This window comes from Pleurodeles waltl, chromosome 11 (assembly GCF_031143425.1).
Source record: "Pleurodeles waltl isolate 20211129_DDA chromosome 11, aPleWal1.hap1.20221129, whole genome shotgun sequence".
Lineage (NCBI taxonomy): Eukaryota > Metazoa > Chordata > Amphibia > Caudata > Salamandridae > Pleurodeles > Pleurodeles waltl.
The window spans coordinates 513,223,344-513,250,360 of record NC_090450.1 but is presented as its reverse complement, the minus strand read 5'-3'; positions in this window follow the sequence as shown (position 1 = coordinate 513,250,360).

The window sequence follows — 27,017 nt, the reverse complement described above, 5'->3', positions numbered from 1 at the left end:
ATGGAAGTGAACAGGTTAGAATCCTACACCAAAGAAAAGCTGAGGTATTTGTGCCCAAGGATTACAAAGGAAGTGAGTAAGATACATCAGAAATTGGCAGAGCTGGCAGACAAACATGATTTAGAGATTGAGAGAACAAAACACTTGAAACAAAATTACAGGTTAGATTTCGAAGCAAAGGATTTCAAGCACATGAGGTCAGCAGGAATGAAGGCTCACTTAAAAGAATTGTTGCAGAGTGCTCAGATCTGGGAAGCATTAGAGAAGTGGTACAGTAGATGGGCAAAGAAGAAGGTCAAACGAAACGAGATTCACAAGAAGAGTCTGAAAGTGTTCAGAAAGAAAAGGATCCAGCAAAAATGTCACCAATGAGAGAAATTCCAGGAGGGCTTTTTGTTCATGTCCTATGGAACAGAAGTGATATATTGTCATTCACAAATGATTACCCAAAATTGAGAGAGAAACCGGTTGAGTGGTACCAGCAGATAGATAGGTTTGTGAAGCTTTCTAAATGTTTGTGGGAAGACTTGAATACATTATTGGAAATAGTGGTTCTAGCTGATTTGTGGGTTGAATACAAAAGGGCAGTGGATTGGCCGACGAGTGAACCAGAAAGGGATAGAGTTACAGGTGCACCATCACCTGAGGTAATGAAACATTATTATAAGGTGATTGAGTTCCTGAAGATGAGGATTTCTCCTAAAAATATTGATTGGCAGAGAATTGACAGGATAGTGCAAGAAACTAAAGAGTCGATACATACCGATTATGAGAGATTGCTGAAAGCATTCAAGGAGTACAGTGGCAAGGAAGCAATTGAACCAAAAGGCATGTTGCACTTTGTGTTCATGTTTGTCAAAAGGTTGAGACTAGAAATGGGGCAGATGATTAAGAGTCATTTGATTTGTTGGCAAGCGAAGCCGATTGAGGAGGTGTTTCAGTATACAAAATAATGTAGTGATGAAATTGAATTAAAGCAGAAAAATTTGAAGGAGAAAGCGATGATGATGCAAATGAAGGCAGCTCAGACAGGAGTGCAAGGAGCTTTAGTGCAACAAATGCCACAACAAAAGGGAACTGTCATGTTCCAGCTTTAGATGAGAGGTAGGGGTCGTGGAGTTAACATGGCACATGGTCCGGATTTGAGTATTATAGCGGTCCAGAATGATATGCAGGGGATGAAAAAGATGTTACTGTGTCATTTGTGCGGAAATGTGGGACACTGGAAGCGGGAGTGTCCGTTGATGGTGCAGGATGGTGTTGTTCAGCAAAGTGGTGTTGTCAATACATGTCAAACTGTGAAAGTCCCTAGAATGAGAGGTTTTAATCCGAATGTTCAGAACCAAGTGCAGAATTTCCAACCCATGCAGCAGGTGCAAGTGCTGCGTGCACAATTGACACAGTTCCAACCAATACAGCAGCAGGTTCCTATGGTACCTAGGCAGCAAATGCAGATACCTCAAGCCCCGATGGAACAGCAACAGATGAGGCTTACTCAGCAGGTCACAAGTAAGAGACAAGACAGAAGTAATGACACAGTACACCAATTCCCATTTCATTGTGAGGATGAAATAAACGAAGAATGAATGAGTGACAGTTCGGATGAAGGACCGTGTATGCTTGCAGCCTCCTTAGAAGTAGATCAGAGAGGGCCTTTTGTAAAAGGAAAGGTGATGGGATACAAGGTCTCATTTTTAGTGGACACAGGAGCTACACGCTCTACAGTAAGAAGTGCAGGAGTTCCAAACTTACCTCTTTCAGGCAGAACAGTTCAGGTTGTGGGAGTAGAGAACAGACAGTTGACAAATCCAATTACAGATCCCGTACAGGTTGAAATTGGTAACTCCTAGGGACTGCATAGGTTTGTAGTCTGTGACTCAAGTCCAGTATCCTTACTGGGAAGGGACTTACTGTGTAGGACAAAATGTTCCATTAGTTGTTCGACTACTGGAATAGAGGTGCAAACTAATAGTGATGATGAGGAAGAACAGATATCCAAGACCATAAATAACAACATTAATGAGGAATACCCATTGATCGAGTTTTTCCCAATGTTTACTGTGAAAGAATTGCATGCAGATCTACAGGGAACAGTACAGGGAAATGTGTGGGATCTGACAGGTAAAGAAATGGGTCTGATTAAGGGAGTGGAACCAATTAAGATCACTTTGAAGCCAAACATAGTATTTCCGCAGCTTCCACAGTATAACATGGCACAGGACGTCTTGATGAAAGTGGTGCAGATAATTGGAGATTTCCTGAAACAAGGAGTTTTAAAAGAAGTGTTGAGAAGTCCAGGTTATTCACCAATAATGAACTTAAAAAAGCCACATGGAAAAGTGTACATTGTGCAGGACTTGCAAAAAGTGAATGACATGGTGGTCAAGTGTTGTCTGGTAGTGACAAATCCAGCAGTAATACTGTTTCAGATTCCTTGTAATGCTGAGTGGTTCACAGTGGTTGACTTATCACAATCTTTCTTTTCTGTGCCTCCTCATGAGGCTAGTCTGTTTCTTTTTAGTTTCAAATTCCTAGACAAAAGTCTACAGCTGGTGCAGACTTCCACAAGGGTATACGGAGTCACCCTCTCTGTTTAATCAGATCCTGAAAAATAATTTGGAGTCATTGGAACTACCGTACCAATCGACTGTACTGCAATACATTGATGATTTGCTGATTGCACCCAGGACAAGGGACGAGTGAAAGTACGATTTGATTGTCCTATTGAATCATTTGGGAAAATTTGGACATAAGGTATCACCGTTGAAACTGTAGTATTGTCAGAAATCAGTAAAATTCCTGGGACACCAGATTGAGAAAGGTCAAGGAGAATCTCCAGGGAGAGGATTACCATGATTTTGCAGAGAAGTCCTCCGACTTCACAAAGAGATTTCACCTATCCAGCCCGAACTTTCAGGCCAGGTCCTCCCTGGACCAGAAACAAGCATCCTCATTTTGCCACCCATGCTTTGGTTAAAAGGAAAAAGGCAAAAGCCGAGGCACTTATGGTATGAGCCCAGATGTGCGGTCCACAGCACTGCTGGGCCGCCCCACCTGTTCTAGATATTGCACTTTTCCCAATCAACTGCCATCGACCAAGTCTTACTGTTTTCTTCGAGACCTGATCATAACCAAAGCAGCACCCAATAAGGTGAGGGGAGTTCTAATCATTGGACTTAAATTCCAAGAGGAGGAGACCAAACAGAGAAACCACAAAACATGAGTTATATGACTGAAACTACTCCACATTTGTAAGCTACTGATAAACATTTTGCCAATCCACCCAAAAGTTATCTCTTCTAGTAAGAGGACCGCATTGTTCCACTTTACACAATCGATTCACTGATGATTGCCAATCTTTAACGAGGGGGGGCAAATGGATCCACCCATTTACTACATATTTCCCGTCTAGCCAAAAGCATTAATACAAACAACAAGTGCTCCTGTTGTGCTGATAATTTCTGGTGATTTGTACCCGGCTCACAAACCCCAAACACCACCATAAGAAGGTTTATTCTTAAATTTACATCAAAAATTACGCTCAGAATATTTCCTATATCCTTCCAATACTTAGTCAACATTGAACATTGCCAAAACATGTGAACATCCTCTGCATTGTCTTCCCCACACCGTGGACAATATTTCTTGAATTTCCCAATAACTGTTAATCTAGCAGGTGTCCAATAAACCCTATGTAGTGTAAACAAAGGGTTTTTCTTCAACCCCGCAGGTTTAGTAGTAAACCATAATTCTGAACAAGACTTCTGCCACAAAGCTGTAACTTCTAGGGTTGGAAAGATCTTTCCCCATTTCAACAAAGGAAGGGAAGGGGCGTCATCTACTGATTCCAACAGAGCATGATACCAAAAGGCAACTTCTTTTTTAATAGTTGTCTGGTTTAATTTCTCTTCCCATGAGCTCCTCCCTAATTCTCCTGCTCGTCGAGAATTAACCCAATTAGATAACTGAATATACTTGAATTTAGAAGCTGTCCCTCTAGTACACTCCTGAAATGCAGACCAGGTTAACAAATCAGAACCTTCTATAATCTGACCCCATCTTACCATCCCGCTAGTTCTCAAAGGAATTGATAGTTTATCGATAAGACATTCAGGAGTACGGGAGAGTCCCAAATAGGAGCGGAACTGCAATAATAAGGTATCACTAGCACTTTCCGAAGATAGATCCAAACATTACAAGCCTGTCTGGGGAGCTTCAAACGCACCTTCTTGAATTACTTTGGGTGACCAAATTTATATAAGAAATAATCCGCACCTTCCTCAAGATGTGCCGTCAGAGGTCTCCAGACCAATGAATACTCTGACTTCTTATTCCATAACATTCTGGTGTTTTTTAGTTGAAAGGCCAGATAGTATCTAAAAAAATCTGGAGATGCAATACCCCCCCACTTTTTCTTTCTACTCATCTTTTTCCAAGAAATCCTCACTCCCTTAGAAGCCCAAACAAACAAGGATAAATCTCCCTGTAATTTTTTAAACCAACTCCCCTTAAACTCTAGTGGGATTGTGTTAAATAAAAAAGTAAACTTTGCCCCAACTCCACCTAGAGGAAATCCGAAGGGAGCCTCTGGGAAAGGGTGAGTCGTTGATCACAAGGTATTTCCGGAACACAACCTTTCCCCCGCAGGTTATGGCAAACGCTCAACCCATTTTAGGTGATTTGAGAGCATCAAAACAAGCTACGAGTTTGGATAAAGATATGTCAGATCAAGCAGTTAAGGAGTTAGAAGGACAGAGGGGGGATTCTCCCAGTTCATTAACCTTGTCGGAAACAGGGGTACCCTCCCGGGTGGTTTAGTGTCTCATAGTACAGATGTACAGGCTTTGTTAATTTCCCTTACTAAAGAGATTAGGGAGAAATTCGAGATCTCAGAAAATAATCAAGCCAGAATTCGGGAAGCCTGTGAAGTTTTGGAAAGCAAAATTAATTTGTTATCAGACCGGTTTGGTAAGCTGGAGACTGTGGTGGAGGCTCAGGAGGAGAGGTTGTCAGTACAATCTAAAGATATTTCTCAGTTAAAACGCGGAGAAAAGATGTTGCAGGATAAGCTTGAATCATTGGAGAACAACATGAGGAGAAACAACATAAGGCTTTTGGGAGTTCCTGCGGGACTGGAAGGGGAGGATATCAAAACCTACGTGATTGCTCTAATCAAGGAGGCTATCCCAAGCATAGCAATGCTTAACTTAGAGGAAGATTTCCAAAGAGTCCATCGGGATCCGTTCAAGAAGAACCCCGGAAGGAAAAACCCCAGGAGGATTTTGGTAAATTTCAGTACATATACAACCAAAGAGAGAATCCTGTCTGAAGCCCTTAAAGTTGGAGCCTTCTCCAGGGGAGACTGGTCCTTCCGTATAAGATCGGATGTCTCTAAAGCAACATTAGATAGGCAGTGGAAACTGGGAAATTTTATGCGGGAGCTCCGCTCCCTTGGGGCTACGGTCCAATTAAGATTTCCGGCTGCTTTACGTATTATGTGGAAAAACAAAATGTATAATATGAGAGATCCGGGAGAGGTTAGCGCTTTTATAGAACAGATTAAGGCGTCTTAGTGAGATCTGGGAAATTCCCGTCCTACGGAGAGTTCGAATAAGGGATAACAGGATGGTTATCCTAGGAGAAATAGGGAGGGTTCCCTTGGGGGGGGGGGGTTTGGGTGTGTGTCAGTGTTGGTGGAGGGTGAGGGTGCCACTGGGTGTAGGGGTTGGGTTTGGGCTAGGGGGTTAGAAAAAGATAAAAATAGGAAAGTCCTTATAATTTGCTTAGATAGGAGGGGGGAGGTTTTGTGTTCAAGCCTTTTTTTCTCCTTCTGGGTATGACTAAGTATGGTAATCTACGATTAAAATTCCTTTCTTGGAATGTTAATGGCCTAAGGGTGCTACAGAGGAGGAGGAAGATTTTTGAATATTTAAGATTGGCTGAGGAGGATATTATTATACTGCAAGAAACTCATCTTCAACGAGAGGAGTGGGAGAGTTGGCTTAAACGACTGAATTGGGTCTCATTTAGTGTATGTTCTTTTCAATCTAGCGCGATTAAAGGTGTGGCAGTTTTGTTTAAAAAGTCTATAAGGTTTAAGATAGGAGAGGTCCAAGTAGACTCCAGGGGTAGATGGGTAGTGGTAGAAGTGTGTGTATGTGGCTACTGGGTAACAGTTGCAGGTTATTACGGTCCAAATTTGGATGACCCGACGCCATTTCAAGACCTGTTTCACATTTTACTTTTAGCTAGGTACCCAGTGGTACTAGGTGGGGACTTTAATATATTGTTAGATCCCGTTCTTGATAAATCAACCCCCCGGGGTACGGTTAATTCACCCAAAACAAGGGCACAGGTGAAGCAAGCCATGCGGGATCTAGGATTGATAGACATATGGCACTGGAAAGGGGGTGAAGGGGATAGATACACATTCCACAATACAAAATATGGACATGGATCCAGAATAGATTTTTTTTTACTACATAAGAGTTTATGTTTAGAGGTGATAAAGGTAGCTCACAATCCAGCACACCTTTCGGACCACTCAGCTGTAAAATTACACTTGGATATCAGGGTCGTAAGTAAGGGTATTAGGACTACAATTAATTGCTTTTTACTTTTAAATGATTCAATAGTAGAGGTGTTAAAGAAAGACACAAGAGATTTTTTCTATTTAAATCGAGGAACAGCAAATTTAGGGTATGTCTGGGACGCTTATAAGGCTTATATCAGAGGGAGGCTTGTGAGCCTGGAAATATACAAGCGTCGCAAAGAAAGGAAGCAGTTGGGGGGCATGGAATCATCTTTAAGTACTGTTCAAGTTTTAATTCATAATGCACGAAGAGAAGGGAGGGAAGAATCACTTGAGGAGTTGATACGCCAAGAGGATAAGGTTCGGATCGACCTAGATTGTTTTTTGGAGAAGCGTAATAGGTTAAAGTGGGAAAGTAGTCAATATGCACATTTTGAATATGGAGAAGATTGTAGTAAATTGTTAGCTTGGAAGGTTAAGTCAGATGTCTCTAAAAGGCATATTTTATCAGTTAAAGCAGACTTTACGAATCAGATTTGTGTGGAGCAAGAGGAGATTGAGGGGGCATTTGTGTCCTTTTTTCAAGAAATGTATTCAGAAAGTTTGGTAAATTCAGAGGAGTCGATTAGAACATTTTTGGAAAAAGTGCATCTTCCAGTTCTGGATGAATCAGCAAAGCTGGTATTGAATTCCGACATAAGTAGGGCTGAGCTTGCTGATGCCATAAAAGCTTTGAAGAAAGGGAAAGCAGTTGGCCCAGATAATTTACCTAATGAGTTATACAAGGTACTGGGGGAAGAACTTATTCCGATTTTATTGGAGTTATTCAACTCCATGCTTGTAGAAGGGGCACAGATACCCAATTCCTGGAGAGAAGCTATAATTTGTTTATTGTTAAAACCTGGTAAGGACTCAATGTCTTGTTCATCATACAGACCGATTTCCTTGTTGAATTCGGATTACAAACTGTATACAGGGATCTTATCTAGGAGACTGGGGAAAGTTATGGGTAATTTGATCCATCTGGATCAAAAGGGATTTATGAAGGGTAGAGAACTCTACGAGCTGACTCACGAGGTATTTGCTGCAGTAGACCTAGCAGAACAAAAAAAGGCTCCATTAGCGATTCTGACTTTTGATGCAGCGAAAGCTTTTGATCGTGTGAACTGGTCCTTCTTGGGGGTCACGTTGGAAATAGCGGGATTGGGTACTCCTTTTATTAGGGCCGTTAGAAAATTGTATAGATGCCCTTCGGCGAGAATCTTGGTTAATGGTCAGTTATCACAGGAATTTAGGATTTTTTGTGGTACGCGACAGGGGTGTCCTTTATCTCCCTTGCTCTTTAATCTATATATTGAACCCTTAGCAATTTTATTACAGGTTTGTAAGGACATCCCCCCGTTTCGGATTGGGGATTGGGAAAAGAAAATAGCATTGTATGCGGACGATCTTATGCTATACACTAGTGATGTGAAGACTACCTTACCTATTGTTATGACATTGGTGGAGCAATTTGGTAGATTTTCTGGTTATAGTATAAATACAGAAAAAACTGAAATTATGTGTTGGAACTTGGCCTATGTTTCTCCCTTAGTTAAACAAGAGATCAAATAATTGGGAATTCGGTTTACAAATGATCTAAATGATTTAGCTTAGTTAAATTTTGACACAACCTATAGCGAAACTAAAAAACTGTTAAAGGCTTGGGCTGTTCTTCCACTTTCTATAATAGGAAGATCTAATATTTTGAAGAGCTTTACCATGTTGTCTGTGTGCAGTAGCCACAGTTGGTCAAAGCCTTTCTCAATGTGAGGGAGTAGTGATGGCATACCCTTTGACGGTAATGGTATCACACTCTGTTGAGATTTTACTGACAAGAACGAAAACACAGTATTAGACTGGTGCAAGACTGACGAGGTATGAGACGAGCATATTAGGGCTCCAAATGTAACATTGAAACGATGTACAGTGTTGACTCCAGGAACACTGCTTCCAAGTGATACTGTTGAAATTGAAAAAGAGGAAGACATTGAGCATGATTGTCTTGAGGTAACTGAACTGTTTACAAAACCAAGGCCTGATATCAGAGATACTTGGTTGGAAGAAAATGATCAAATTGTCTTTGTCGATGGTTCATGTCTCAGAGATGGTAAAGGGACATTAAGAGCAGGATATGCTGTATGCACAATCACAGGCACATTAGAAGCTTCTTGGCTTTGAGGTGTATATTCTGCACAAGTGGCAGAATTGGTAGCTCTTACTAGGGCATGCCATGTTTCTGCGTGATTGAGAGTCACAATCTATACTGACAGTCAATATGGATTCAGAATTGTTCATGGTTTTTGTCAATTGTGGTCGCAAGGAGCTTTCCTGACCTCTACTGGTACACCAGTGAGAAATGGCGACAAGATAAAGGAGTTGTTGTACGCAATACAGTTGCCTGAAGAAATTGCAGTGGTAAAATGCAGTGCACATCAAAAGGCACAGGATTAAATCTAATTTGGAAATGGATATGCGGATCAAGTCGCAAGGTTTTGCACATTGAACTGTATATCGTTTAAAGACAAGTGGGAATTGATGCCCGAAGAAGACAGTACTCGCACAAGTTTTGCATTAAAGGAAGAGTTAAAAACATTGCAGGATAATGTTGACAAGGAAGAGAAACAACTCTGGGTTAGGTTACAATGTGTCCAAAGACCTGATGGAATTTGGATTTCTGAGGAGGGTCAGATGGTCCTGCCCAATAGTTTATAGTCTCAGATGGCTAGGTACTACCACGTGCAGGCACATATTGGAAGGGATGCCATGGTTAGATTGTTCAAGATTGACTGGTTTAATCCTAAATTAATGCAAGCAGCAGAGGCAGCATGTCATCGCTGTATAATTTGTCAGCAACTAAATGTGGGAAAAGGGACAGTGGTGAATTTGAGCCACATCCGAAGACCAGGAGGTCCATTCAGCAGAATGCAATTGGATTTCATTGAAATGCCTGCGTGTGGAGGTTTGAAGTAAGTATTTGTGATTGTGCGTGTCTTTAATCACTGGATTGAAGCATACCCCACAAGGAGAAATGACAGACTCACAGTAGAGACAAAAGTGAACAATTACAGGAAGGTGTGCAAGAGCCTGTTTCAGTGGATACAGCAGGGGAGCCTAGCTCAGCAGAGGTTCTCCCAGAAGCAGACGGTGCTGAAAAGCAGACAGAGCAAGTGCCAGACCGAGAGGGTGAAAGAGTTAAGACGGATCAAAGTCAAAGTGATTTGACTCCTCCTGGGCCCGTTGTAGGTCCATCAAGAGAAAACACCATAGAGAAAGAGAAAGAGAATCGTCCAATCTTGAGAAGAATATTTACAGAAGGAACAAGAAAAGGAGACAATTGGCCTGAATCGCTGATTGGAAAGAAAAAGGAATTGGTCATAAATGAAACAATAGAAGAAGAAGTCGATACTACGAGAAAGGAAGAATTAAGCGAAGGAGAAATAGGTGGTGAACGAAGGTTGAAAAGAAAGAGAATAACAAGTCGACGTTACGCAGATCCTGAGTGGGTATATGCAGCTACCAATGAATGGCAACATGAGTTTATGTCTTTTTGTTTTGATAGAGAAGTCCCGAGTCAGTATTTTGATGTAACCTGAAGGTGATCAAAAAGCTGAATTGTTGAGCTGATCTGAGAAACTTAAGGAAGAGACTGTTGAGATAAAACCAAAAGAGACATTGTTAACCTGGTATGACAATTGAAAACTGTATGTGACAAGCTGCTAATCGATTTCGACAAAAGAAAAGGGTTCCTGGATGTTAAACTGAACTGTGAGAAAATAATTTTCCTTCAATTTTTATTCTGCTGCACTTTATCTAAGAGTCACTTCTGCTTTCTGATTCTTTACAGATCATGGCTGAACTAAATAACCAAGATAGAAATATTAGGCGCTGTAGATACATGAGTGTTGGATTGGCAGTTATGTGTGGAATAATGTTTATAATAATGATTGTGGGAATGTCTATTCATGATATGAAAAATGCTACTATTACTTCTGCTCCTGAAACTATCACACTAACAGCTTCAGAGAAGTTTAAGTTAGATGAGAAATACTTGCATGATTATACTAATGCAAAAGGAGAGCTTTCTTCTAACGTTTTCTATTGATTGTTGAGTGAGTATGTTGAGACAATGAATGCAAGGAATTGTCTTGTTTGTACGCAAATTCCTTCATCAGAAGAGGAAGGAGTTACGTACCATAGTTTGATTTTGACTTATGGCATAAGCTGTAGTTTGCTACTAACAAGATTCTATAACCAAGAGTACATACATTATTTTTACTCAAATGATGATCAAGTGTTTTCATTTGTTCCTATTATTAGATACCTGAGTAAAGTGGCTAAAGAGCATGATATGGTACTAGTTAGAGGATTCTTTGAACTAACATTAACTTTTGGGACAGCATATGCACACAGAAACTATCTGACATGCTTGCTTACACCTTTAGAAAAGAGCTTTATAGGGCATACTGATGATAGGAGAAAGGCATTGAAGTAGAAATTAGAAAAAGGATTAGAGAAAATAACTTATATGAATGATTAGGCTTACACCACTATTAAAACGCAAGGGAAATTAGCACTAGATGCATTACATGTAGGGAAGCTTTGTATATATAGGCCAAAGTCACGCACTGACACTTTAATTGTGGGTACAAGTGAATGTAGGCATGTGTTTTTGGTTCAGAGTAAATGCACTTTTATGCTGAATAGTCAGGACCCTGCGATTCCAGGGATCTATTATATTTGTGGACTTAATGCTTATTACCGTCTTCCTGGAGGATGGTATGGGACATGTTACTTGGGGGATAGTTTTCCCTAAAATTTATCAGATAGATGATTTAAGGAAGTTTCTGAAAGTGACTGAATTACATCATAAGAGGTAGAGGAGGGAAACCTCTTCTGCAATTGTAGGAGATATTTTTGGTGCAGTAATTCCTTCAGTAGGAGTTATTTTAAATGCAATCAAGATACCAAAGTTGTCTATTATTGTGGATAACATGCTGACAAATTTTACAGGGGCAATACTCCTGTTAGATACTGAATTAGCTGGGGATAGAGCTATGACACTTTAAAATAGGCTTGCTTTAGACATTATTTTAGCGAAAGACGGCGGAGTCTGTAAAATGAATAATGCTAGGCATTGTTGTTCATTTATACCAAATAATGATAAGGAGATAAGAGACTTACTCACTAACGTAACTAATTCTAGTAAGAATTTCAAAGAATTGAAGGAACCAGACGTTTGGGAAAAAGTTGGAAAAGGATTTGCTTCAGTGGGCAACTGGCTTAGTCAAATGTGGAATGGGGTATTATTAAAAAATGTACAGGGAATATTAATTGTGATTGCTTGTATATTAGGATTATGGGGTATATATAAATTATGGCAAAGGATAAATTTGAAGAAATCTAAAAATAATCAGAGAAGGGAAGAACAAAACAGGGGAACAATTTATAGGGGAAATTTGAGAAGAAGGCAAAATACAACAGAGACAGAATCATGAAATATGGCTAAAGAAAGGTGTGATGCCACCTTTAGTCATCAGAGGAGGGACTGCTGGTGCAAATATGCTAATCAGAAAATTATTAATGAATGTTATGAGTTTGATTAATGAAATTAATCATAGAGAAATAAAGTGTACGTTTGAAATTGTGATCAAGGGGAGTGGCAGCCATTTATACAAAGTTATGCTAAAATAACAAAAAGATGTGTCAAGGAATGAAAATGTGAAAGAATAATGTAGTAATATGTCATGTTACAATGTATAACCTATGTTTTGTATTAATTTATAGAAGTTAACTTAGCTGAGGTTAAGGCCTAGCCTTCCAGGCCTCACAATAGCGGTTGAAATACTAACGCGCTGCAGAGAAGCTGATGTATAACCTGACCCTGAATCACCCGCTGTTAAAGTTGCTTAGCTAGAATTTTCTGCAGTGTACCAACAGACAGGAGATGATGAAGACAATTTGATACAATTATGTGTAGAGTAGGCTAAATGTACTTTCCCAGGACTTGAACAATGGAAGCACTGACTTAAGAACATGCAACATTTTCGATACCTGAGGAGCCGGATGATGAGGACATTGTATAGTGGACCAATCCGCGTGCTGTGAAAGGACTAATATTAACATTTATAGATTTGATAAATTAATATTATAGGTTAAAGTCATATCTGCTGACTGACTGACCAATTGGAAATTAGGGCTGTGGACTGGGAGACCCTAATAAAAAGTCATGACAAGGGGCTAAGAATTCAGAATTTAGGCAGATACGAGGTGAGACGTTGATGACGTCAGGAGATGTGGTTTGAGACTCTGTTGTTGGGCTCATACTCTTGAGAGCCTGATGGATGCTGATCTATTGATGACCTGAAGACGAAGACTGACTTTCTTGCTGATCCATTCAGTGGATGGGTAGCTATGAAATTGTGACTGATTAACTTGTGCCTTTTCTTCTAGTTACCAACTGCGCTGATTTATAGTTTTTCTCATAGTAAGATGTTTTTCCAAATTATGTTTTTCTAAATTGATTTTGCATGAAGCCCCAGATGCTAATGCTAATCTTAGTTAAGTAGGCTTTCTAGGGGTGAAGTTTGACAGTGCCAATGACTGACGAACTACTTGCTGAAATCTGCTATTAATGCTGTGTATTCATCTTTATTGGCTTATGTTGAAGCATTCAAGCATATGTTTTCTCAAGTTCTGAGTAGATTATGTTACTGGTGTTCATTAATGAACTAATTCTGAGTTGATTGAATAAAGTTTGATCTAACTGATGACTTAGTATAGTAACTAATAGGGAAATAAAAATTGTTTAAACGCTTTATGGAGTTGTGGTTAATCATGAATTGATGGTTAGAATTATTTTGAATTTAACGTTAGTAACTGGCTGTGTGGATCGTTGATGCCATTGGTCACTACAAAGCTAGGATATTCCATGCAATCCAAAAGGTTCACCAGCCTATACGCGTCCCCTTGTAAGTTTACTTACTAAGGACCAGACGCGCTAGCACTTCAAAATCCAAAGGTTACAGGGACATTATAGTTAGGCTCACATATTAAACATACCAAAGGTAACTATAACTTGCGGCCCCCGTGCATAGTTGTTTAATAAATAATTTTTAAACAAACTTTACACTGATATTATCATGATGTTATAAAAGATGTCATGATTGCTATAATATCTGGGTTATCAGCAGTGAATGGTGAGGTGGCGTGTTATAGTTACCTTAGGGCACGAGCTATAGTTACTTTAGATAACTCGAACTATGGCAGGTGAATTTCTGTGATGTGGTACATTCAAAATGTGAGCCTAACTATAACATCTGTGTTACCTTTGGTTTTATAAGTGAATTTCTATGTTTTTTTCAATTCTATTTCCTAACTATAACGCCCCTGTAACCTTTGTTTTTTTCAGTGAATTTCTATGGTTTGTTTAAAGTAAAGTAATTTTCATTACTAAACGTTAATCCAACCAGCGCACAGCTTCCGGCTGTGTGCAGCAGCAATTAGCTGCAGGTCCTGGGCTGTGGCCAGTCCCTGTAGCCACTCCCCCTCACCACCCAACCCCACACTGTGCAAGCCTTTAGGCAATACTCAGCAGGAGTTGGCTGCAAGATGTCTCTCTGGGTGTGAGAGGGTATATCTGGGGAGGAGAGTGGGTGTTAGAGTGTCTGTCTGGGTGCGAGAGAGGGTGTATCAGTGTCTTGGTGGGTGGGTAAGTTTCTGTGTGGGTTTGTGAGTGGGTGTCTAGGTGTCTGAGTGGGTCGGTGAGTGGATGCATGAGAGTTTCAATGGGTCTGTGAGTGGGTGCCCAAGAGGGTCTGTGAGTGGCTGTGTGTCTGAGTGAGTCTGGGAGTGAGTGCATAGGGTCTGAGTGGGGCTGTGAGTGGGTGCACGGGGGTCTGAGTGGGCCTGTGAGTGGGTGCATGAGTGTGAGTGGGTCTGAGACTGGGTGCATGAGAGTCTGAATTGGTGTGTGAGAGGGTGAAAAAGATTAAAAAACGAGAAATTGGGAGAGAGATAGAAGGTGAGTGAGAGAGAGAGATAGAGAGTTTTTTAGGCTTTGATGGATTAGAATGAGATATTTCTGGACAAATTGAAAAGAAAAATGTATTTATCAATTAAAAAGAGCAAGATCACCATTCAGTATGAACCTTAAACTTTTAAAGAAATTAAAGTAGGGAAATCACCACATACACACCGGGACTAGAACATTCAATTTATAGTGTGAAGGTCTGTGACCTTAACCATTATGCCACAGGTAACAACTTACTACAGTCATTGCATGGAGCGACCATTGCAATGACTATCTCTCTCTCTCTTCCATCCCAACATGGGATGGAAGAGAGAGAGAGAGAGAGTGAAAGGACCGCTGGGGGAGCCTCAAGGCCCTTGAGGTCCTAGCTAGCTCCCCACATCCTGTAAGAGCCGGTAATGCTTCCACAAGTAGGGAGCTGCCTTAAGTAGCTTCTCTCCTGGATGTGGAAGCAATGTTTTCATCTGTCTTCCCTGCACGCAAATCTGTGCACAAGGAACACAGATGAAAACTCCGCTTTCTGCAAGGGTGAGCTGTTTGACAGCTCTCACTTGAAGAAAACGGACTGTGTTTGCTTTTGCTTGACAGTAGTTGTCAAAGCTTCCACCAAGCTAAAGCAAACAGCTTTGTCCCGGGGTGGGCACCAGGGACATAGCAGGAGCCAGCCCTGGGGGATGGCGGTCTCCATTGACATCAATGGCTTCACAAGGGGTGCGCATAACCCCCCTCCAACAAGCATAGCACCAGTGAAGTGGCGGTGCCCAGGGCTGCAGGGGTGTGAAACGGACCGGGGGGGTAGTGGTTTCTGGGGCTGATAGGGGCAGGGTGGCCCCCCACACTCTATTTAAATATGTCCCCGGGGAGGTGGCAGCCTCTGGGGATGGAGGGGTTGGTCCCCCTGTATCCAATTGGTTCTCGCCCGAGGGAGGTGGAAGTCGCCAGGGCTGTAGGGTGGCGAGTTGTCCTACCTGCATCCATTTTGATTATCACCCCAGGGAGGTGGTGGCCCCTGGGGCTGCGGGGAGCAGGTAGACTCCTGCATCCATTTTGATTATAGCCCCAGGGAGGTGGCTGTCCTCAGGGCTACAGGGGTCCACACAGGCCCCCACATCCATTTGAATTATTGCTCCAGGGAGTTTGTGGTCCCCAAGGCTGCAGGGGAGCTGTGTGGTTCCCCGGATTAAATTTGATAATCGCCTTGGGGAGGTGGCGGTTCCTGGGGCTGCAAGAGGGGCCAGGAGGCCTCCTGCACACATCATCTTATTAGCCCCATGGAGGTGACGGTCCATGGAGCAGTGGGGACCTGGCAGTCCCCCCCGCCTGTATTAAAATATGAATGCCCCCAGGACTTGGACCATCCGGGGGCTACAGTTAAACAAAATTTTTTTACATTGTCGCTGGATCAACGGATTTGCCACGAATCACAGTGACATTTTATAAATAATGTTTTTTAGGTCTGCTGGGTCCCTTTGAGACCTCAGCACCAGAGCTACAGGGTCAGTGTGACTCTACCCTGGCACCTTTTCGTTTTATTACACTTTTTTTGAAGCTGAGTCCCAACATTGCTGCCAACAGTTCCTTGTTGAAGTGTTGACAGCCAATCAAATCTCAGCACGAGATCGGGAGGGTTCTTGGAGCCTTCACATGCCTGTATATACAAATTTAGATTTTCTTTAATTTCTCAAAAACTACTGAACGGATTTACACCAAATAACAAAAAAAACTATTTCTGGACCAAGAGCTACATTGCTTCCAAATTTGGTGTAATACACAGCAGTGTATATCTCTCACCTAGTGCTATTGTCTGTTTGACATATACATATGTTTTTATTGTGTTGTAGCTGCGTTAATGCAGCAGGTACATTGGCACCAGTGCCCAGAAGCCTGTGCGGCCAACTGACCTCTTATTATTGCTGTATTTTATAATTCAAACAGCAGATGGGAGGCACATTTCCTTCCTTGCATTAGGCCTCAAGACACATTGGATACGCTAATGTCTGTATGTGGGGCTTTGAAAAAGCCTGCAAATTCGATTAATGTACACCCGAGCGTGAAAAGCAGCAAAGAATATTAAATGATGTTTGACTGAAGATAAATAATGAATGATGAATGGAGAAGAGTAAAGCATCGCTCAATGACGGCTACGGAGTGACAGGATGTTCAGTCTTTTGAAAAGTGGGAAATGTGTAGCAGGGTATGACATGTTCCAATAAATTTAGAACTTACATAGACATACGGGAAGGAGTTAATTGAGACTTGTTTGTGAAAATGATAAATGTGATATCAGGGGAATATTTTGGAATTGATTATCAAGAAGAAGCATATAAAGGAAGCAAGTGGGCCGGCCTGCATTAGTTGTCATATTTGCACAAGAGTATATGAAGGCTGTTGTGGCAAGGTGAGCATGACTATTCGTGCAGTCCCATGTATATAAACGTTGCAATTGGATTCACCACAAATCAAATGTGAAATGTTGCCTTGAAGTTTTAAAAAAAAACATTTAAAAAGCTAACGAAAAACAAAGAGGATTAAATAGGAGTGATGTGCAGTTAAGTGCTCACTAACACGGGTAGGAAAAAGTATTTCACGGATCTAATGAAAGGGTACATCAAGCTTCTGCAGATTTAGGAATAAAGCAAAAAACAACACTAGAAATGCAAATATGCGGTTGAATAACTGCTCAGCTATTGCACAAAGTATTCTTAGTACATAAATATCATGTCACAGAATATTGTTTTTTTGCTAAACAATACAATTTTAAATAAGTTTAAATAATATTGTTTTATTTAATATTTTTACATACATATCATTGTAAATATATCAAGGCATATATATCAAGGTTTTGAGTCCTCTCGCAGCATGCAAGGGTAGCGCAAAACCTAAATGAGATTTATCAAACTACTCAAGACCACTTTGCGTGGCTCTGAGAGGCTTGAAAAATCTAGATTAATGCAAAGAAGCCCAAATCACTGCCTTGCGTTCCTCTGTAGCAAGCAGACATGCCATGGGTGGAGCGTGGGTGTTCCACTCAAGGATTCTTACACATTCCCAGATTTACCAACATTGGTGGACCAGGGAATGCATCTGAATTGTACAGCTCCCCACCATAGGTGCAACAAGGAAAAATATCTTTATTTCTCCTCATTGTTTCCTCTGTCTGCATTCTGCAGCACACTTAAACAGAGAAAAATGCCTCTGAGAATTGATTTTGTGCAGGAAGGTGTCCCTTCCTTCACAAAACAATCCTGTCTGCCATGGGCGTCCCTGTGGTACAAAGCGGGGGGCTTGCCCCCCCTGGATTTAGGTACAACCTGGTGTGCAGGCTCACAGTGGAGCATAACACTATGGCCGCCATAGAGTTACGCTGCCTCAAGATGGATGACGTTATAATTATGCCCTCCCCCTGAAAAACAAATTCTGCGGGTGCCCATGCTTGCTGCAGTGCAGGTACCCTTGGAACATGAAGTAAGGGTACATGTGTTGGTTCTAGTAAGTCAAAAGAGCACCAACACTAGAAAAGGATAGGAATGCACTTATGATGGTAAACACAGCACATTTATGACCTTTCCCTTTCATGCAGTGCAGCACAGCAAGGTGGCTTGCTGTGTTGCGTTGCTTGAATAATTGGAAAATATGGCCCACTGTTTTTGACTTTTTTAATATCCAGTCCAGTTAAGTTTCACATATCCTGGGTTAGACTAATGCATTTCAATGCCTAACACTGCATCACAGCAATAAAATGGATTAGTCATGTAAGCTAGACACTGCTGGAGGTTCTCTAACACAGCAGTGTAATTTATTGCCACTGCAAGCTGTAAACCTGAGAACTGCCTGGGTGACCGTCAGAACCTAATGTTGAGAAGTGAGAGCTTGCAGCAGGCATAGTTTTCTCATCAATAATTTTGCATATGTTGCAGTTATATTGTCAATGATGTCACAGAAGATGTCATAGGTGATGAAGAATGTGGGGTAATCAGGGTATGAGTTATAGTTCCCTTAGGGCACAAGCTATAGTTATAAAAGCTAACTATAGGGGGTGAATTTCAGTGGTTTTGTCCATTTAGAACTGTATTTTATCATTGAAATTCTCACCTAATTACAAAATTCTCACCGAACTATAACGTTACTAACCTTTGCTTTTTCAGTGATTTTCTAGGGTATTTTTTAAAATCAAGAAATATTTTGTTACCATGCGTAAGCCCCAAGAACCCCATCTCCAGGGGCCGCATGACATTATGAAGGTGGGAGACGCTGCACTGTACCCTTCCCTGAGCCTATGATGGCTCAGGGAACCACAGCCCAGGGACCCTGCTTTAAATGTAGGGGCTTGCCTCAGTTCTCACTCAAGACTCTCACTAGGTATTAAGTTGGGGTGTGCAGGGTAGTAACAGGGCCCCTCAGCACCAGCTGGCTCCCCACATAATGTGAAAGCCAGCATTGCTCCCACTCAGAGGGAGCAGATATTTATGCTTGCTACATCTAGATGCAAGCAATATCTGTTCTGTTTCCCTGTCCACACGCCTGCCAGCAGGGAGGCAGAAGTCTGCTCCCACCTGGCGAGAGCATGTTTAAATCTATAGTTGTCTGAGCACTAACATGCCTTCCCTGCCTGTGCTAGCACATAAGGCATGTTTGCTCCCACCTTGCTGGAGCATTTTCACAAATGCTCCGACCAGGTGGTAGCAAACATATGATTCCCTGCCCACCCTGGTGCAGACAGGGAAGCTACTCTATCCTAGGGGTTGACTCACCAGACAGAGTATTAGAGCTGGCTCAGGTGGAGAAGGTCTCTGGGGCTGTTCAAAGCACTGGGAGGAGGGCCAAGCACCACCCCCCTTCATCTTAAGGGGAAGTTTAGCCTCAGAGGATAGTGTCCTCTGGCCTCTTGAAGGCTTGGGAAGGGGCATGTGGCACGAATGTTTGTGCACTAACTGCTCAAAAACCACAGAATTCATTTACATCAAATCACAAAAATCAAAGTTGGGGTAAATTCATTCAGCGGTTTGGGCCCTAGCTGTGTCTAAGGTTCCTATAAAAATAAATGAATTCCTTTTTCCTGGCCCTCACTTGACAGATCCCTACAAAACTTTCTGGAAAGAAGCTGAGGTCCCCAAAAAAATATAGGCAAAACAAAATATGAATTTCCTATGGAAACATGATCCTAACTATAATTCCCCAGTGGGTAAGTTTTTAATATATATATTTACATATATATATATATATATATATATATATATATATATATATATATATATGTGTATATATATATATATATATATATATATATATATATATATATATATATATATATATATATATATCTTTTTTTTTTCACTGAAAAAAATAAAGGTTCCAGTGACGTTTTAGTTAGGTTCTGAATTTACTCATACAAAACCATAGAAATTCAGCACTGAGATGTAAAGTTCTGTCACATGGCTATAACTCGCTCACTAAGGTAACTATAACTCGTGCCGTTGCCATGCATAGTTTTATTTTCAATATTGCAGTGATAATATCAAAGATGCAATAGAAGATGTGCTCAATGATATAATATGTGGAATATTTAGCTGTGCATGGTGATGGCCCAAGTTATAGTTACCCTAGGGCATGAGTCATAGCTACTCAAGTCATCTCGAGTTAACTCAAGTAACCATAACTCGCGCCTTCGCCATGCAATTTTTTTTCATTTTTTCATCCAAAACTTTACTGCAAAAATGACATTGCTATTATCAATGAAGTTATGAAAGATGTCATGAGTGCCATAAATTGTGAGGTAATTAGCAGTGCATGGTGAGGGCACGAATTATAGTTACGTTAGGGCACAAGTTATAGTTACTTGCTATAACTCTGTGGCCAACCCCCATAACCAGCCAACCTGGTGCCACGCGCTGCCTTTGGCCATGCACGGCGGGTGTTGGCTGCAGGGCCTGCATCCAAGCCCCTATAACCACCTGACTGTGCACGGCAGGGGTTGGTCACAAGGCCTGGCCTGCAACCAGGCCCTGGGACCAACCATTTTAGGCACCCAACTGACCACAATGCATGGCCTCTGGCCATGCGCATTGGGGGTTGGCTGCAGGATATGGCCTGCAGCCAAGCCCTGCAGCCAAGTTCCTATAACCACCCAGAGAATAAGTGAGCGAGGGAGAGGTTTTTTAGACTTTGATGAATGATACATTTACAATGAGATATTTTCAGGCAAATTGAAAAAAATTCATTTTTCACATAAGTGGAGTGAGATCACCTTTCAGTACGTACCTGAAATGTATAAAATAAAAAAGAATGTAAAGAAGAACTGACTATAGTCACACCTAGATTAGAACCCTCAACCTTCAGTGTACAGATCTAAGAACTTAACCACTAGGCTAAAAGTGACTCCTTAGCATGTGGTGTCCAGGCTCAGCTATGACATTGGATCCAAAGATTTTGAGTGGAAAAAGACTTCAATGTTACATCACTAGGAATGTTTAACAGTCAAAACACTGGAAAATAAGCAGACACGCTGCCATGAGATACATTGATTTGAACCTTCAGCCTACTGAGTGACTGGTCCGCTGTCTATCAAAACATAACTATAACATTTTTATCAAATATCTTGCTAACCTGTCTCTTTGAAGTCATTTTATGGATAGACCATTGCAATAATGATCTCTCTCTCTCTTTTCCATCCCAAAGCGAGAGCGAGAGTGACAGGACAGTGGGGGGAGCCTCAAGGCCACTGCAGTCCTAGCTGGCTCCCCACGTACTGCAGGATCCGGAATTGCTCCCACAAGCAGGGATAGGCTTGAAATAGCAGCTCCCTGCTTGCGGGAGCAATGTTTTCATCTGTTTCCCTGGGGGGAAAATGATGAAATCTCTGTTTTCTGCTAGCAGTAGTTGTTTGGCAGCTCCCGCTGGCAGAAAGAGGACTTTGTTTGCTTTTGCTTGGTGGGAGCTAACAGCTCTCACCAATCAAAAGCAAAGAGCTATGTCCCAGGGTAGGCGACCCAAGACATAGCAAGAGCTGGCCCTGTGTGGTGGCAGTCCCCAGGGCCTTCACTTGCTCCTCGAGGGGGGCCATGCAGCCCCCTTCCAATATGTATCCCCTCGGGGAGGTAGTGGTCTCCGTGGCTGCACAAGGCCCCCCACAGACAACTAAATCTTTGCCCTGGGGAGGTGCTGCGGGGGGCTTTGCGGCCCCCCAGCATACCACAAAATCTTTCCCCGGGGTGCTTGTGGTCCCTGTGGGTGCGGGGGCTGCACGAATCCCCTGCACACAACTAAATCTTTGCCCTGGGGAGGTGGTGGTCTTCGGGGCTGTGGAGGGGCCGTGCAGCCCCTACATATTACTCAAAGTTGGCTGCTGGGAGGTGGGGGTCCATGGGACATGGTTAACAAAAGCATTTAGCCCTGGGGAGGTGGTGGTCCCTGGGGCACAGGGGGCCACATGCAATCGAATTATCACCCCGGGGGGCAGTCCCCAAGGCTTCAGCAAGCCAGAGAGAGAAGCCTGTGCACCTCCCTCCTTACTTTTGGCATGTCCCCTGGGACTAGGCCCACTTGGGGACTAGAGTAAAAGACAAGACTGCTTTAAAAAAATACTTTAAAAAAAATCTGAAAAAATCACAGATTTTTCTCTCTTTAAAATAAGTAATGTTTTTTTAGTCCTGGTGGGGTCTGTAAGGGACCCCAAGACCAGAGCTAGGGGCTCAGGGTAACCCTACCCTTTTTTTCCAGTTGTGACTGAGCGATCTGGAACCCAGGAAAAAGTGTTTTTTCAGCTTGTTGTGCCTCTGTGGCCACATAGGATTAGTCAGGTGATGCTTGGAGACGACTCCTTCATCCTGGGTTCAAAGGGCAGGGGATCAAGACCTTCTGTGCTCTTTCAGGTTACAGCAAGCAGAGTGCATTTCTCTTCTGGTTTTCTGCATGTCCTAAAGGTGTTCTGAGGAGTGTTCCTTGAAATACCACATTCATGGTAGGCACTATCCAGTGAGTGGGAATGACACCTGGATCCTTCCTAACCAACTGGGTAAAATCCTCATAGGTAACCATACCCATTTTGTCAGCAGTTCCTGTTTGCTCCTCTTGCAAACAACCCCAGAGTGGCCCTTACTCCTAAAATTCAAGAGGGGGAAACCATTCCTCTCTTATGCAGAACCCTTGTGTGCACCAATGGGTGTTTTTAGGGAAATTAGCATGCTCCCGCCTTAATTTTTTTAAAGACACTTTATTTCCACTTGCAGTATGGGCATTTTACATACAAGTACTTCAGTCAATATCAAAGCAATAGCAGTGTGAACAATAGTTCGGATTTGTTAACCTTGACAGTGCTGGTATTCCTCCATCAACTTACAAGGATAGTAGCTCTACTTATTTTACATTGTAATACCATGACCTTTTAATCACTGCTCAGCTATGCATGAATATTGAAGTAACCTTCAAAACAACACTCCTCTATTCCCCCTCGTCCTCCCTCCTCGCAGGTCCAACAGCTGCCCATTGTCAGTTTATGGTTTGTGTTCTAGCAGTGCCACCGTCCTCTGTAGGTGACAGATACAAACATGACATTGCTGTTTAGTGGGTGGAGGAGGGCTACTAATTAATGCGCCTCTGGAATAACTGAGAACATAACCTGGGTATCCATTAGTTGCATAGAGAACATGGCTTCTGCGTCACCAGTATATGTTAGCTGCGTATTATTGGAGGGGGGGAATGCTTATTGAGGAATCATCATTCGCTTTCATTATTTCCAGCAGTCTCTCCCACGCTGGTGCAACTTCAAGGGAGCCTCTGACTTTCTTAGCTTCGGTATGGAAGGTTCTAACCATTGTTAAATGTGCCCGTGCTATGTTCGAGTGTGGTTTGAGCCGCTCATAGAAAATACACATTTGTTGGGGTTTCATTTGCCAAAAAACTCACGCCAACATATAAACGAAAACATGTACGATTAAGTATGACTTTTTAACATATGAATGAAAATATGTACTTCTGTTCAGCCTGACACCTTTTGCACACATAAATACTTAAGCACTACCTGTGTCCACGTATGCTGCAGTTCAGTATGAAGGACAGGTGCAGGAGGGGTTGTGTTGTTCTTCCTGAAATTGCCCAGCCTATAGCACATACATTAACTTCTATCGCTGTGGTAATTCATGAACTATAGACAACTTAGCTTTGAAGCTTGAGAGCCACTTCTTGCTCTGTGTTTCCTGAGATTTGCTTTCAGCAACTCTTGCACTAACTAGAAGATTTTGCAAATTAGTGTGTGTATTTTGAGATATGAACAAAGGCTCAAACCCCGTCTTCATTGGAACTTCGCACTCAATGACATAATAGTGGAGCCTAAGTGGCGATTTCCATAATGCGGACCACGTTTTCAAAGTGCAGCAGAAAGTGACTTGGCATTAAATGCATCGAAACAATTAAACAATAAATGCGATCATTACCATATACGTTCTTTTGAAAGTAGTTAAAGCTTTTCGAAAGATATTAGATGGTCTCTGATGACCTGGGTGCGCTATCCAAACACAGATAGTAATAACAACAAGCTAACTGGCTAAATGTATGATAGAACAATCTGTTTCTGGTAACTGTCTTAAAAGTCAGTGCAAGTCCGTTTTCACTATAAGCGCTTCAGTCTATTTCGAGGCAATTATCCTATGGTAGAGCCCACACTCATGTGTCATATGCATCAATTAACTCAACCTTCTGGAGCAAGTATCAAGCCTTTCCCTGTATATCAGCGTGGTAACTATGCGCCTTTTTAATCAGTTAGGGCATGTCCGACTAAATTCTGCAATCATTTAATTAATACTATTGTTAAAGATAGATTTCAAATGGAAATTAAATCGCAATGACATTTTTATTATGACTCATAAAAATGAAATCCGGAACCAGACCAGACGGCACCTTATGGATGTCTTGCCGTGTCTCTGAAATTGTAACCCGGTTACTGCATCAGTTTGAGGGGCAGAGCAAAAAGCTATGGAAGTCAGACAAAGTGGCAATGTATGATTACAGATTGCAGAAATTAAACCGCTAGGGTTTTCAGAGCAACTGCCCTTAGGTCACCTCCCCTTGTGGCCTCCCTCCAATTTGCGAGGGGCAGCAGCTTTTCTATTTTTTCACTGTAGAAGGTCATGATCCATCCGAATCACCAAAACATCCCATTGTATTAGGCGACTGAAAAATCACTCTCTGCATTTTAAACTGAAGTGCATCTTTTCCGCATTGCTACTCCTCATATGAAATTGAGCATTTCAGGGAAATTTGGTGGAGACTGCAATAGTAAGACTGTTCGTGTTTGAGTCAAAAAATGTTAAAGTTCAATTTATGTTAATACTAATTTATTTTCAGGCATCTTTAAAAGAGAGTCTGATCACAAGGGCAAGTTGAGCTATGCACAAAAGGATCACATAATTGGTCACTTCTACACAAACCATAATCTACAAACAATAATTCCACGAGCCAGAGTTTTAAAATACATAAAAAACAAAAATTACCTAACTTTAACCACCACTCCTCCATCTTCTACCCCTAAGTTTCCCACTCTTGTAGACAAAACTGTGCTTCGAAAACATTGGATTTATTTAGTTTTCTCAAAGTAGGTGATACTAGAACCCTACTGAAGAGCTATTAGTTATACTAAAAACATTTATCCTATGGTATTTGTTAGACTTGGCATCATTGACATGGTCTCCCCTAACCTTTTGCCTCTACTTATCAGCTGGCTTCTATGTGCTGGACTCTGTTTTTGCTGTTTTGTTTGCTCTGGATCCTTTACCACTACTGACCAGTGCTAAAGTGTAAGTGTTCCCTTTATAAATTATATGTGTACATTGACTTATCCATGATTGGAAGATTTGATTAATAGTAAGTCCCTATTAAAGTGCACTAGAAGTGCCCAGGGTCTGTAAATCAAATGCTACCCACATTAGTAGCCCTGCAAACAGGGTTCAGACCTGCCACTGCAGTTTTAAAATGCCAATTCGACTTGGCAAGTGTAACCATTTGCCATGCCTAAACCTTCCCTTTTTATACATGTAAGGCACCCCTAAGGTAGGCCCTAGGTAGCCCCATGGGCAGGGTGCAATGCATGTTAAAGGTGGAACTTGTACTCATGTGTTTTACATGTCCTGACAGTGAAATGCTGCAGAATTTGGTTTTCACTGTTGCAATACATAACTCTCTCATAGGTTAACATGAGGTCTGCCTTTAAGTGTAATTAAAGTGCAGATTCCCTTTAGGAGCTGATAGAAATATGGAGCTTAGGGTCTCTGAACTCACAATTTAAAACTACAACTTTCAGTGAAGTTGGTTTTTAGATTTTGTGTTTGAAAATGCCACTTTAAGAAAGTAGGTGCACCAAGAGGAACATCTGCCAAGGAGAAGAGCTGGAAGCTGGAGAAGGAGTACTGCCCCTTTGCCTGTAACTGTGCTTTGCTAGGTTGGCCTGCAGTAGCTGCTTCTGCCTGAGAGAGGACAAAGACTGACTTTTGTGTGACTTCCCACTGGTGAAGAATCTCCAAGGGCTTGAACTTGGCTTGCCTCCTGTTGTTGAAGTCTCAGGGACTTCTCTCTGCCAGCACTTGGGCTTTCTGATGAGAGTCCTGCCTGCCAAGTGGTGCCCTAACATGTCTCCTGTCCCTTGAAAGGTGCAGCTGGTGGAAAACGACAGAAATCCATGCAAAGACCACCGTGCGGGGAACTTTGGACGCACCACCCATCTTGCGGCTTGTAAATGACGCGCCACTGGCCTCGTGCCTAAAATTGACACTCCACCTACATCGCGGCTGGGAGATCGATGCAATACAGCTGGAGAAAAAAATGCGTAGCACCCGCAGCGGCTACTGTTAATGACACAAGCCCCCACGCTTTATGGTCTCGTGACACCGTGAAACCGGATTTCAATGCAACATCATTAGGCATGGAAAATCAACGCAAAGCCTGCCCAGACTGAGGTGCCAGTCCGGGCTCGACGCATCGCTCTCTTGCGGGAGAGAAGAAACGATGCACACCGACCAGACTGAAGAATTAACGATGCATGGTCTTGCTTGCGAGTAAGAAATCGATGCACTGGTGGCCTTTTTCGACACATGCGCGTACGTCTTTATTTTTATGCTACCCAGGTACTTTTGTGCAAGTACAGCATTCTCACTGTTTTCTAAGGATTCAAGTCTCTTTTTCTTTTAAGTTCATGACTTGTGTATGTCGGATTTTTAACGTTTTGACCTTGTTTTGTTTAGATAAATATTAACTGTTTTTCTAAACCTGTGTTGTGTCATTTTGCAGTGGGTTCACTGGGTTACTGTGTGTGTTGGTACACATACTTTACACTTTGCTTCTGAAGTTGAGCCTGCCTGCTCATGCCAAGCTACCAAGGGGGTGAGCAGGGTCTATTCTCCTTTACCCTGTCTAGAGTGAGAGTCCTTG